Below are 12,530 nucleotides of genomic sequence, written 5' to 3'. Positions count from 1 at the left end.
CTACGCTTTCCAAAAACTTCCTGGATTGTCTATGCACAGCTGTATTGCTCTCCCAGCAGATATCAGGAAAATTAAAGTCACCCATGAGAATCAGGGCGTGCGATCTAGTAGCTTCTGCGAGCTGCCGGAAGAAAGCCTCATCCACCTCATCCCCCTGGTCTGGTGGAGGTTGGAGTTGGAGGTTCATATCTGGTCATTTGCCAGCAAAGATTAGGAACCCGCTGCCCTTTACCAGTCATTTTGGTAAGCAGAGGTAGAGTCGCAAGGGGCGTTATTCAGTGCTGGCCGTAGCTGTTGCAAGCCATCTGTGTACGCACATGGCATTTGAAGACCCACCTGCAGGAGAACTGGAACAGGACCTTGTCGCCCAGCAAAACTCCTCAGTGGAGCTGGGCCTGTGAAGGGGGTTGAGTGGGAATTTGATCTTTCCTGAAAAGTTTGGATTTCTCAATCTCACCACTAAGGCTCCAAGATCAGAATGCTCCCTAGTAGGGGGGAAGAGGAGACAGCCACCATGGACTGACGTGCTGACTTCTTTGTGGACTATCTCAAGATGGTCAGAGAGAGATCTTTTTCTTACCTGGTTTTAAAATAATTGTGGCCTGTAAACAAGCTTGAATACCATTTATACATTGAAAAGCGCATGTAAATTTGTAATGGAATCAGATGCGCTGTGAGGAAATGAGTGGTTCTCAAACTGTGGGTCGGGACCCCAAAGTGGGTCGGGACCCCCTTTGAATGCGGTCACCAAGGCTGGCTTAGAGTTGCTGGGGTCTGGGGCTGAAGCCCGAGCTACACTGGCCAGAGCCAAAGCCAAAGCCGGAGGGCTTCAGCACTGGGTGGCGGGGCTCAGGTTGCTGGCCCCCTGCCTGGGGCTGACGCCTTTGAGCTTCAGCTTTGGCCCCCCTGCCCAGAGCGGTTGGGCTCAGGCTTTAGCTCCCACCCCCACCCCTGGGCAGTGGGGCTTGAGCAGGCTCAGACTTCGGTCCCCCCTCCTGGGGTCATGTAGTAATTTTTGTTGTCAGAAGGGGGTTGCGGTGCAATGAAGTTTGAGACCCCCTGTGCTAGAGAACATGGACTGTATAAAACATTCTGGCACATTCTTCTAGGTTTTACTAAATGACGGGCTCTCTGCATCCGGTCTCGCTCCCTTACATTACATCTCATGGGAGACTTCCATCACCCTGATATCTGCTGGGAGAGCAATACAGCAGTGCACAGACAATCCAGGAAGTTTTTGGAAAGTGTAGGGGACAATTTCCTGGTGCAAGTGCTGGAGGAACCAACTAGGGGCAGAGCTCTTCTTGACCTGCTGCTCACAAACCAGGAAGAATTAGTAGGGGAAGTAGAAGTGGATGGGAACCTGGGAGGCAGTGACCATGAGATGGTCGAGTTCAGGATCCTGACACAAGGAAGAAAGGAAAGCAGCAGAATACGGACCCTGGACTTCAGAAAAGCAGACTTTGACTCCCTCAGGGAACTGATGGGCAAGATCCCCTGGGAGAATAACATGAGGGGGAAAGGAGTCCAGGAGAGCTGGCTGTATTTTAAAGAACCCTTATTGAGGTTACAGGGACAAACCATCCCCATGTGTAGAAAGAATAGTAAATATGGCAGGCGACCAGCTTGGCTTAACAGTGAAATCCTTGCTGATCTTAAACACAAAAAAGAAGCTTACAAGAAGTGGAAGATTCGACAAATGAGCAGGGAAGAGTATAAAAATATTGCTCAGGCATGCAGGAGTGAAATCAGGAAGGCCAAATCACACCTGGAGTTGCAGCTAGCAAGAGATGTTAAGAGTAACAAGAAGGGTTTCTTTGGGTATGTTAGCAACAAGAAGAAAGTCAAGGAAAATGTGGGCCCCTTACTGAATGAGGGAGGCAACCTAGTGACAGAGGATGTGGAAAAAGCTAATGTACTCAATGCTTTTTTTGCCTCTTTCTTCACGAACAAGGTCAACTCCCAGACTACTGCACTGGGCAGCACAGCATGGGGAGGAGGTGACCAGCCCTCTGTGGAGAAAGAAGTGGTTCAGGACTATTTAGAAAAGTTGGACTTGCACAAGTCCATGGGGCCAGATGCGCTGCATCCAAGAGTGCTAAAGGAGTCGGCGGATGTGATTGCAGAGCCATTGGTCATTATCTTTGAAAACTCATGGTGATCGGGGAAGTCCCAGACGACTGGAAAAAGGCTAATGTAGTGCCCATCTTTAAAAAAGGGAAGAAGGAGGATCCTGGGAACTACAGGCCAGTCAGCCTCACCTCAGTTCCTGGAAAAATCATGATTCCTCAAGGAATCAATTCTGAAGCACTTAGATGAGAGGAAAGTGATCAGGAACAGTCAGCATGGATTCACCAAAGGCAAGTCATGCCTGACTAATCTAATTGCCTTCTATGAAGAGATAACTGGCTCTGTGGATGAGGGGAAAGCGGTGGACGTGTTGTTCCTTGACTTTAGCAAAGCTTTTGACACGGTCTCCCACGGTATTCTTGCCAGCAAGTTAAAGAAGTATGGGCTGGATGAATGCACTATAAGGTGGATAGAAAGCTGGCTAGATTGTCAGGCTCAACGGGTAGTGATCAATGGCTCCATGTCTAGTTGGCAGCCGGTATCAAGTGGAGTGCCCCAAGGGTCGGTCCTGGGGCCGGTTTTGTTCAATATCTTCATTAATGATCTGAAGGATGGCGTGGATTGCACCCTCAGCAAGTTTGCAGATGACACTAAACTGGGAGGAGTGGTAGATACACTGGAGGGTAGGGATAGGATACAGGGGAACCTAGACAAATTAGAGGATTGGGCCAAAAGAAATCTGATGAGGTTCAACAAGGACAAGTGCAGAGTCCTGCACTTAGGATGGAAGAATCCCATGCACCGCTACAGACTAGGGACCGAATGGCTAGGCAGCAGTTCTGCGGAAAAGGACCAAGGGGTGACAGTGGACGAGAATCTGGATATGAGTCAGCAGTGTGCCCTTGTTGCCAAGAAGGCCAATGGCATTTTGGGATGTATAAGTAGGGGCATAGCGAGCAGATCGAGGGACGTGATCGTTCCCCTCTATTCGACATTGGTGAGGCCTCATCTGGAGTACTGTGTCCAGTTTTGGGCCCCACACTACAAGAAGGATGTGGAAAAATTGGAAAGCATCCAGTGGAGGGCAACAAAAATGGTTAGGGGACTGGAACACATGACTTATGAGGAGAGGCTGAGGGAGCTGGGATTGTTTAGTCTGCGGAAGAGAAGAATGAGGGAGGCTTTGATAGCCACTTTCAACTACCTGAAAGGGGGTTCCAAAGAGGATGGATCTAGACTGTTCTCAGTGGTAGCAGATGACAGAACAAGGAGCAATGGTCTCAAGTTGCAGAGGGGGTGGTTTAGGTTGGATATTAGGAAAAACTTTTTCACTAAGAGGATGGTGAAACACTGGAATGCGTTACCTAGGGAGGTGGTAGAATCTCCTTCCTTAGAAGTTTTTAAGGTCAGGCTTGACAAAGCCCTGGCTGGGATGATTTAGTCGGGGGTTGGTCCTGCTCTGGGCAGGGGCATGGACTAGATGACCTCCTGAGGTCCCTTCCAACCCTGATATTCTATGACTCTATGATTCTATGCGCAGTCTGCTGCTACAGATATAAGCAGTGCTACAAGCCAGCGCTTGGAAACCTCATTAACCTCAGAGCAGCTGTGCTACGGATAAGGGAGGGAGGGAGACCAGAACTGAGTTAGCTGTCAAAACTATAATTAAGGAAATGTCCATCTTATTGACATTTTCCTTTCCTCTATAAGCCCCACGAAAATATACACTCTCATTTATTGGGGCCCCAGAGATTCAGCAGACAACTTGCACAAACCAGCAGACAAACCAGAATTGCCACAGCCACATCCAAGGTGGGAAGTGCTCCACATAACTTAAAACAATAGACGGGCAAGGCACAAAGCGTGTGCAAATCATTTCATAATTGCACTGGAAATGCCTTAAACTGAAGCAGAGACCTCAGAGTTCTTCTGAAGAGTGCGCCAAGCTACATTTGTAATTATGACTCCTCAGCTGATACTAAATAGCGTCATATGCTCCCCTGGATGCATTGCAGGTCTCCCATGGATGCCAATGGGAGGTATGTACAAAGATCAAGGGAAGAATAAGGCTTTTATGTACTAACTAAAAGTTGCATTAGAAACATTTTTGTTCCGTTCAGCATTCCTCAGTAGAAGAAAAATGATGCAGGGCATCTTTAGGATCACGGGTGTCTCTGTTTTCTTGTTTCAGAGGAACAGCCGTGTTCGTCTGTATTCGCACAAAGAAAAGGAGGACTTGTGGCACCTTAGAGACGAACCAATTTATTTGAGCATCAGCTTTCCTGAGACATGGGCTGGATGCATTCAGTGGCGAATACAGGGGGGAGATCTATATACACAGAGAACATGAAACAATGGGTGTCACCCTGAGCAGAGTAAGGAGAGGGAGCAGGGGAGGGGGAACCTTTGGTCCCGATAATCAAGCTGGGCCCTTTCCAGCCCTTGAGAGGAAGGTCTGGGGGGGGTAAACAGGGGAAACAGTTTTACTTTGTGTGATGACCCCTCCGCTCCCAGTCTCTAGTCCAGCCTAGGTTAATGGTGTCCAGTTTGCAAATTGACCCCAATCCAGCAGCCTCTCCTTGGAGTCTGGTTTTGAGGTTTTTCTGTTGAAGAATTGCCACTTTTAGGTCTGTAATGGAGGGCAGGGTGGGGGTCTCTGGGGGGGCGGGGCTCCCGGCGCACGGGGCGGGGGGGGTCTCTGGGGGGGCGGGGCTCCCGGCACGTGGGGCGGGGGTATCTCTGTGGGGGCGGGGCTCGCGGCGCACGGGGCGGGGGAGGGGGGGTCTCTGTAGGGGCGGGGCTCGCGGCGCGCGGGAAGTGGGAGGGAGGTCTCTGTGGGGGCGGGGCGCACGGGGCGGGGGAGGGGGGTCTCTGTGGGGGCGGGGCTCGCGGGGCGGGGGAGGGGGGTCTCTGTGGGGGCGGGGCTCGCGGCGCACGGGGCGGGGGAGGGGGTATCTCTGTAGGGGCGGGGCTCGCGGCGCGCGGGGAGTGGGAGGGGGGTCTCTGTGGGGGCGGGCCTCGCGGCGCACGGGGCGGGGGTATCTCTGTGGGGGCGGGGCGCGCGGGGCGGGGGGCGGGGGAGGGGGGTCTCTGTGGGGGCGGGGCTCGCGGCGCGCGGCGAGTGGGAGGGGGGTCTCTGTGGGGGCGGGCCTCGCGGCGCACGGGGCGGGGGTATCTCTGTGGGGGCGGGGCGCGCGGGGCGGGGGAGGGGGGGTCTCTGTGGGGGCGGGGCTCTTGGCGCGCGGGGCGGAGGAGGGGGTATCTCTGTGGGGGCGGGGCTCGCGGGGAGGGGGAGGGAGGTCTCTGTGGGGGCGGGGCTCTTGGCGCGCGGGGCGGAGGAGGGGGTATCTCTGTGGGGGCGGGGCGCGCGGGGCGGGGGAGGGGGGTCTCTGTGCGGGCGGGGCTCGCGGCGCGCGGGGGGTCTCGCGCGCAGCGTTGGGCGCGCTGCCGGCGGCGGTTGGCGCCTCGCGCTGAGGGAGGCGCGCGCCGGCCGCTGCCCCCCTGAGGTGAGCCGGCGAGCAGGGAACCGCGGCGGCCCCCAAATCCCAGCCCTAGCGGCGCCCCCCCCGGGAGCCCCCCAGCGCTGGGGGCCCGCGCCGCCCCTCCATCTCCGCTCCCCTGGCGGCGGCGGGGTCTGCCCGGCGGTCTGCGGCTGGCTGAGCTCCGGGCTGCAGCGGCCCGTGTCGGCGGCACTTTCCTTCTCCGAATCCCCGGGTTTCACGCCCCGTCCCCGGGGTCTGGGCCCGAGGCTCCCCGGTGCGTCACCTCGTCTCTGTCTTGTGGTAGCGCCCGGGCGTCAGGGCTCGGCGCCGTACAAAGGCAGAACAGAGCGACGGCCCCCGCCCCCAGGAGCTTACGGCCCTGGACTCCTCCCTCTGCGGTCGTCAGAGGGAGAGGCCCATTCTTCCCAGTCTGGGCGTGTTTGACACCCAGACGCATGTAAGCACCAGAGCTTCGTCCCGTAGCTGTCACGGGGATGGGCGTGGAAACCCGGAGTTACGCGGGCATGGCGCGGCACGCACATACTGTGCATTGTTTAGTTGTTTAGTACCACCCACTCGCTGTACATAGAAGCCCTGAAGCGCAAGCCGGACCAGGGAAAAGCCTTCGAACTGACCAGCAAGTGGGACGCCAGCAACCACTTTCTGGCCGGGGGCGGCTTCACCCGCTTCGCCGACTGGCGGTTCATCCACCACGCCCGGCTCAACTGCGTCCCGCTCAACGGAGCCGTCCGCCACGGGAACCGAGACAAGCGTTGCAGGAAGTGCGGCTACTCCAACGAGACCTTGACCCATGTCCTGTGCAGCTGCAAGCCCCACTCCAGAGCCTGGCAGCTGCGCCACAACGCCATCCAGAACCGCCTGGTGAAAGCCATCTCACCGAGCCTGGGGGAGGTCGCCGTGAACTGCGCCATCTCCGGTACCGACAGCCCGCTGCGACCCGACGTGGTTGTCACCAACGAAACCCAGAAAAAGATCATCCTCGTCGACATCACAGTCCCTTTCGAGAACAGGACCCCGGCCTTCTGAGAAGCTCGAGCTCGGAAACTGGAAAAATACGCCCCTTTGGCCAACACCCTGAGAGCGAAGGGCTACGAGGTGCAGCTGGACGCCCTGATCGTCGGAGCCCTGGGCGCTTGGGACCCCTGCAACGAGCATGTGCTGCGGACCTGCGGGATTGGTAGATGCTATGCACGGCTCATGCGGCGCCTCATGGTCTCGGACACCATCCGATGGTCCAGGGACATCTATATCGAGCACATCACCGGCCACCGACAGTACCAGGAGGAGTGAGCCGGTACGACATTGTGCACACACTGTGGGAAAGAGACTGAGAGACCTTCCCCATCGGACCGTATGAACTGGAACCGTAAACCCACTGAACATTAAACCCCACCAAATGAGGGTAGACCCATCCCCACCTCCGTATTCACTCACTATACCCAGCATACTGAACATAGCCGTTGTGTGGATAACTTACCCCATATCTCGATGTCTGTACTCTGACGGGTTAAACTTTTCCCCCAGTCGGGGAGATTGCAGATTATTATGTGATCCTTGCTCCACCAGCTCCTAAATCGAATTTTGCACCCCTTGATAATCTGTACCTTATCCCCTGACAACCAGAAACTTCTATGCTTGAACTCTGTACTGTTCCTTATTTCAACATTATCTTAATAAAATTATTGCAAACAAGCAATGCCTGGGTGTACTGAAAACTGCTGGAACCCTCTGGGAACACTGCCTCCTCTCAGTGCAAAGGCCACTGACCTTCTATGCAGCTTCGTCATTTAAAATGCAAAGAAACAAAAAACGTACAAGTGCTCAAAACCCTGAGAGAGCTGCAGTTATTTTAACTGGTTGGTTTCAGAGTAGCCGTGTTGGTCTGTATTCGCAAAAAGAAAAGGAGGACTTGTGGCACCTTTCTTTTAACGGGTTGGATGTTTGTGTCAAAAAGTTTTAGGGTAACATTGTAAAGCAATCACTTGTCTCATTAGCCTATGTGTAGCTGTGACATTGCTTGCATTTATTGCAGTTGTAGACTGCCGTTATTCCTTTGATTATCAAATAGTAAAAAGTACAAGGATAAAAGGGCTGCTTGCCTGGCAGAATCTCTTTAGGGCAAAGGCTTTACCAATCCATGTGTTTTTGGAACGTTTTCAAATACCTCATTATTTTGAAGTAAATAACCATTTTATTATACTAACAGTGTTACTTTAATGTTCTTAACTGAAGCATGACAAAAGACAAGGTATCACGCTGGTTTAGTACAGAGCAGAGTCTAACAGTTAGGCATTGTAAAATTTAACAGTATAAATGTAATTAAAAATGGAATTTTTGTTTTAGTAACTTGGCAATACTTTTTCTTTCTGCTAATGTTTAACGTACACCTTGATCTACTTTACTATACACATCTGCAGTGGTTTTCTGGTTCCTTGGATTCCCAATCTGGCACTTAGTGGTCACCACACTATAATGTATGGTTGGTTCTAAGAGTGATATTTGAGGCCCTTTCTATATAAAGGGATTAAAGTAATTCCTGCTATAAGTATACTACAGTTACTGCAGTTGGATATAGCAGGGATGAATTTGGCACTGTAAACTGTTTGAGAGAAAGTACACAATGTAGTGTCTTTTATGCACTCACATTACTTGTGCACACTGTGAAAGCTGTATGTTTGAAGCCTGTTGTGGGGTGAGGATTGATATTTAGCTTAAACAAGATGGATCCAAGTATTGCAGGGCTGGAGTAGATCCTGGTGAAGCGCCTTCGGGGGAGAAAAATCCAGCAGCGGAAAGGATTGTTGTGATATAAAGTGTGTGTGTGTGAGTAAGAGAAAATGTAGGGGTTCAGCTGATCCTGAAATATATCGTGCAGCACAAATATAGCCTATGTTATGCAGAAGTTCAAGTCAGACTAGATTATCATAATGGTCATTTATTGCCTTAAAATCTGTGAATGTTTCCGGAATGCAGTATTGGCAACTTCAAGCATTCAACAATCATGAGTATGCATCCAATGAAGTGAGCTGTAGCCCACGAAAGCTTATGCTCAAATAAATTGGTTAGTCTCTAAGGTGGCACAAGTACTCCTTTTCTTTTTGCGAATACAGACTAACACGGCTGTTACTCTGAAACCAATCATGAGCTCTAATACTTTAAAAAACAATCACGAAGATTTTAAAGACTATATCTTGAGCTCTTTTCATTTGCCTTCTGTTTTTGAACCTTACAGGGTGCACATAGGTCAAATTTCAATGTTTCCTTTGCAACCATGAGGGCTAGAAACTTGGGTTTTTTTGTTAGTCTCATATATTTAAGTGTCTCCAGGAGTTGAGGCTTTAAGAAAAACACCATATATTGAGAAACTCACAATAAAATCATGAGATTTGAGAACACTGAGAGGGCTATTAACAAACAAATAAACAGAGGTTTGGTATTATGTTATATTTTAATAAACACTTGCTTTTTCTTGAACCTGTGACACTTTAGATTTAAGAACACATCTGTGCAGCCATTCTATTCAAATAAATAATCTAACTCTGAGGTAATCTAGCTATATGTACCTAGGGTGACTAGACAGCACCAGCAGGAGAGTGGGTTTGTGTGTGTGTGTGGGGGGGTTGAGAAAACCTGGATTTGTGCTGGAAATGGCCCAACTTGATTATCATACACATTGTAAGGAGAGTGATCACTTTAGATAATGACAGGTTTCAGAGGAACAGCCGTGTTAGTCTGTATTCGCAAAAAGAAAAGGAGTACTTGTGGCACCTTAGAGACTAACCAATTTATTTGAGCATGAGCTTTCGTGAGGTACAGCTCACTTCATCAGATGTTTCATCAGGCAGTTTCCACGGTAAACATCTGATGAAGTGAGCTGTAGCTCACGAAAGCTCATGCTCAAATAAATTGGTTAGTCTCTAAGGTGCCACAAGTACTCCTTTTCACTTTAGATAAGCTATTAGCAGCAGGAGAGTGGGGTGGGAGGAGGTATTTTTTCATGCTTTGTGTGTATATAAAAAGATCTTCTACACTTTCCACAGTATGCATCCGATGAAGTGAGCTGTAGCTCACAAAAGCTTATGCTCAAATAAATTGGTTAGTCTCTAAGGTGCCACAAGTACTCCTTTTCTTTTTGTGAATACAGACTAACATGGCTGTTACTCTGAAACCAGATAGCAAGTGTGGAAAAATCGGGACAGGAAGTGGGGGGTAATAGGAGCCTATATAAGAAAAAGACCCAAAAATCGGGACTGTCCCTATAAAATCGATACATCTGGTCACCCTATATATACACCTGTGTTTAACAGCCATTCGTTGATGTGCAAATATATAGAATTCCAATAGAATCTGCAGTGGTTCTCATTTCTTGGTAAGTTTAAGCCTGGGCTCTTTCTTGTAGCTTCTCTACCTTATTAGCTTGTTCAGTTTATTCCAAAGAACTGCAAATTCAGTACTTTCATAATGCATATTGTGATGGGGTGTGTACTCCACACAGGTCATGAATGGTTTAATATACGTCTGTGGGGCCAGTTAGTATAATTATTATTCTCTGTGGCTGCACCTGGGGGGTGGGCCAGACTTAACTGAACATGAGTCCCAACTGGAGAAGAAGGTGGGTGGGTACTATAAACAAAGGAAGTTCAGATGAAAGGGTGGGAATTTGAGTGGGACTTGCTGAATTATAACTAGGGGGCTGGAAGATATAATGGAGAATACTGAAACCAGTCTAGAAAATGATAAAGAAGATAGCAGAGGGTCATATGTTAGGAAAAAGAAAAGTGTAGACATGCCAGAGCTAGAAGAAGAAACAGTAAGCAGAAAGACAGGAATGAGAAAAGAGTAAAATCAAACTATTATAATAATTCAATATTCATTACTCAAGGGTGTGAAGTTAGGGAATATAAACCCTCTGAAAGTGGCAGAGTGGATTTTTAAATGTGCTGGAGCCATTGAAAGAGCTAGAATGCTGCAAGGAGGTGATCTGTTAATTGAATGTAAAAGCAACGAACAAGTGGAGAAACAAAGATTAAAATGCCAGGAGAAGTGAAAGTAAGCTGTCAACTGCCTAAGCATCTGATGGAGACAAAAGAAATTGTATATGGGGTGCTAATCAAAATGACTGAAGATGAAGTGAAGCAAAGCATAAGGGATAAGTATACATCTGATGAAGTGAGCTGTAGCTCACGAAAGCTCATGCTCAAATAAATTGGTTAGTCTCTAAGGTGCCACAAGAACTCCTTTTTTTTTTTATACTATATGTTAACCATTAATTTGCAAGAATAGGGGAAAGAAAGATATCAACAGTTGTGCTAGTTGCATTTAAAAGAGAAACCCTTCCAGATAGGGTAACAATAGGATATTCGATTTTTTTTTTTTGACAAAACCATATATCCCCACCCCCGGTGAAGTGCTAATGATGCCACGTAGCAAATATATGTAAAGGGAAAATTAAGACAATGTGCAAAGTGAGTTCAGGAGGGGAAGGAATACGTCTGATCATATAGTAAGAGTAGAGACAGAAGCCAAAAAAGTATGAGAAATAAAGACCATCTGATAGTAGCTTTCTTAGATATTGTAAAAGCTTATGATATTGAGAGAGAGCTTATTGCATAAAATAGCAATAAGCATAAAAGGAAGAACATATAGCTGGATAAAGGATTTCTTACGTAAAAGAACTATGCAGGTCAGAGTAAGGAAAGCCTACTTTAGCATATATACATTCACAAATTGCAGCCCACAGGGGAATGTCATCAGCTCTACCTTATTCAGCATAATAAACTATCTGTTGAAAAGGAAAAGGAGTACTTGTAGCACCTTAGAGACTAACCAATTTATTTGAGCATGAGCTTTCGTGAGCTACAGCTCACTTCATCAGATGTATACCGTGGAAACTGCAGCAGACTTTATATATACACAGAGAATATGAAACAATACCTCCTCCCACCCCACTGACACAAATCAGATGTCAAGAATTATAACATTCATAAACCAGTCGGAGAACACTTCAATCTCTCTGGTCACGCAATCACAGACATGAAGGTTGCTATCTTAAAACAAAAAAACTTCAAATCCAGACTCCAGCGAGAAACTGCTGAATTGGAATTCATTTGCAAATTGGATACTATTAATTTAGGCTTAAATAGAGACTGGGAGTGGCTAAGTCATTATGCAAGGTAGCCTGTTTCCTCTTGTTTTTTCCTACCCCCCCCCCCAGATGTTCTGGTTTAACTTGGATTTAAACTTGGAGAGTGGTCAGTTTAGATGAGCTATTACCAGCAGGAGAGTGAGTTTGTGTGTGTATGGGGGTGGGGGGGATGTGAGAAAACCTGGATTTATGCAGGAAATAGCCCGACTTGATTATGTAAAGAGTTGTCACTTTGGATGGGCTAGTACCAGCAGGAGAGTGAATTTGTGTGGGGGGGTGGAGGGTGAGAAAACCTGGATTTGTGCTGGAAATGGCCCACCTGATGATCACTTTAGATAAGCTATTACCAGCAGGACAGTGGGGTGGGAGGAGGTATTGTTTCATATTCTCTGTGTATATATAAAGTCTGCTGCAGTTTCCACGGTATACATCTGATGAAGTGAGCTGTAGCTCACGAAAGCTCATGCTCAAATAAATTGGTTAGTCTCTAAGGTGCTACAAGTACTCCTTTTCTTTTTGCGAATACAGACTAACACGGCTGTTACTCTGAAACCTGTTGAAAAGGATGAGTGCAGGAATAGCCATTTTATTGTTTACAGATGACTGCCCTGTGGGCTAAAAACAGAAACCAGAAAGTAGCTAAAAAGCAAATTAACGAAGCATATAGGAAAGGTGCGGAATGGGGAAATGTCGATCTTTAAATTTTCAGTTCTTAAAGAATGATATTAAAGGAAAATATAAAAATGATTGTAAATGGTCTATGTGGACAGCAAATAGGCATAGTTAAAAGCTAGAAATTCCTGACATTTGAT

At 48.4% G+C, this 12,530-nt stretch overlaps 1 long non-coding RNA gene across 1 annotated transcript; it reads left to right on the top strand.

Moving 5' to 3' along the window:
• Window positions 1-5,486: 5,486 nt before the first annotated feature.
• On the top strand, window positions 5,487-7,265 carry LOC125639442 (uncharacterized). The gene is made up of 2 exons (XR_007357495.2): window positions 5,487-5,576; window positions 6,142-7,265. It is a non-coding gene; the product is annotated as an uncharacterized LOC125639442 (long non-coding RNA).
• Window positions 7,266-12,530: the final 5,265 nt, after the last annotated feature.

Source organism: Caretta caretta, chromosome 7, assembly GCF_965140235.1.
Source record: "Caretta caretta isolate rCarCar2 chromosome 7, rCarCar1.hap1, whole genome shotgun sequence".
Taxonomy (NCBI): Eukaryota; Metazoa; Chordata; order Testudines; family Cheloniidae; genus Caretta; species Caretta caretta.
The sequence above is the reverse complement of the archived record's forward strand: the minus strand, read 5'-3'. Positions and strand labels throughout refer to the sequence as shown.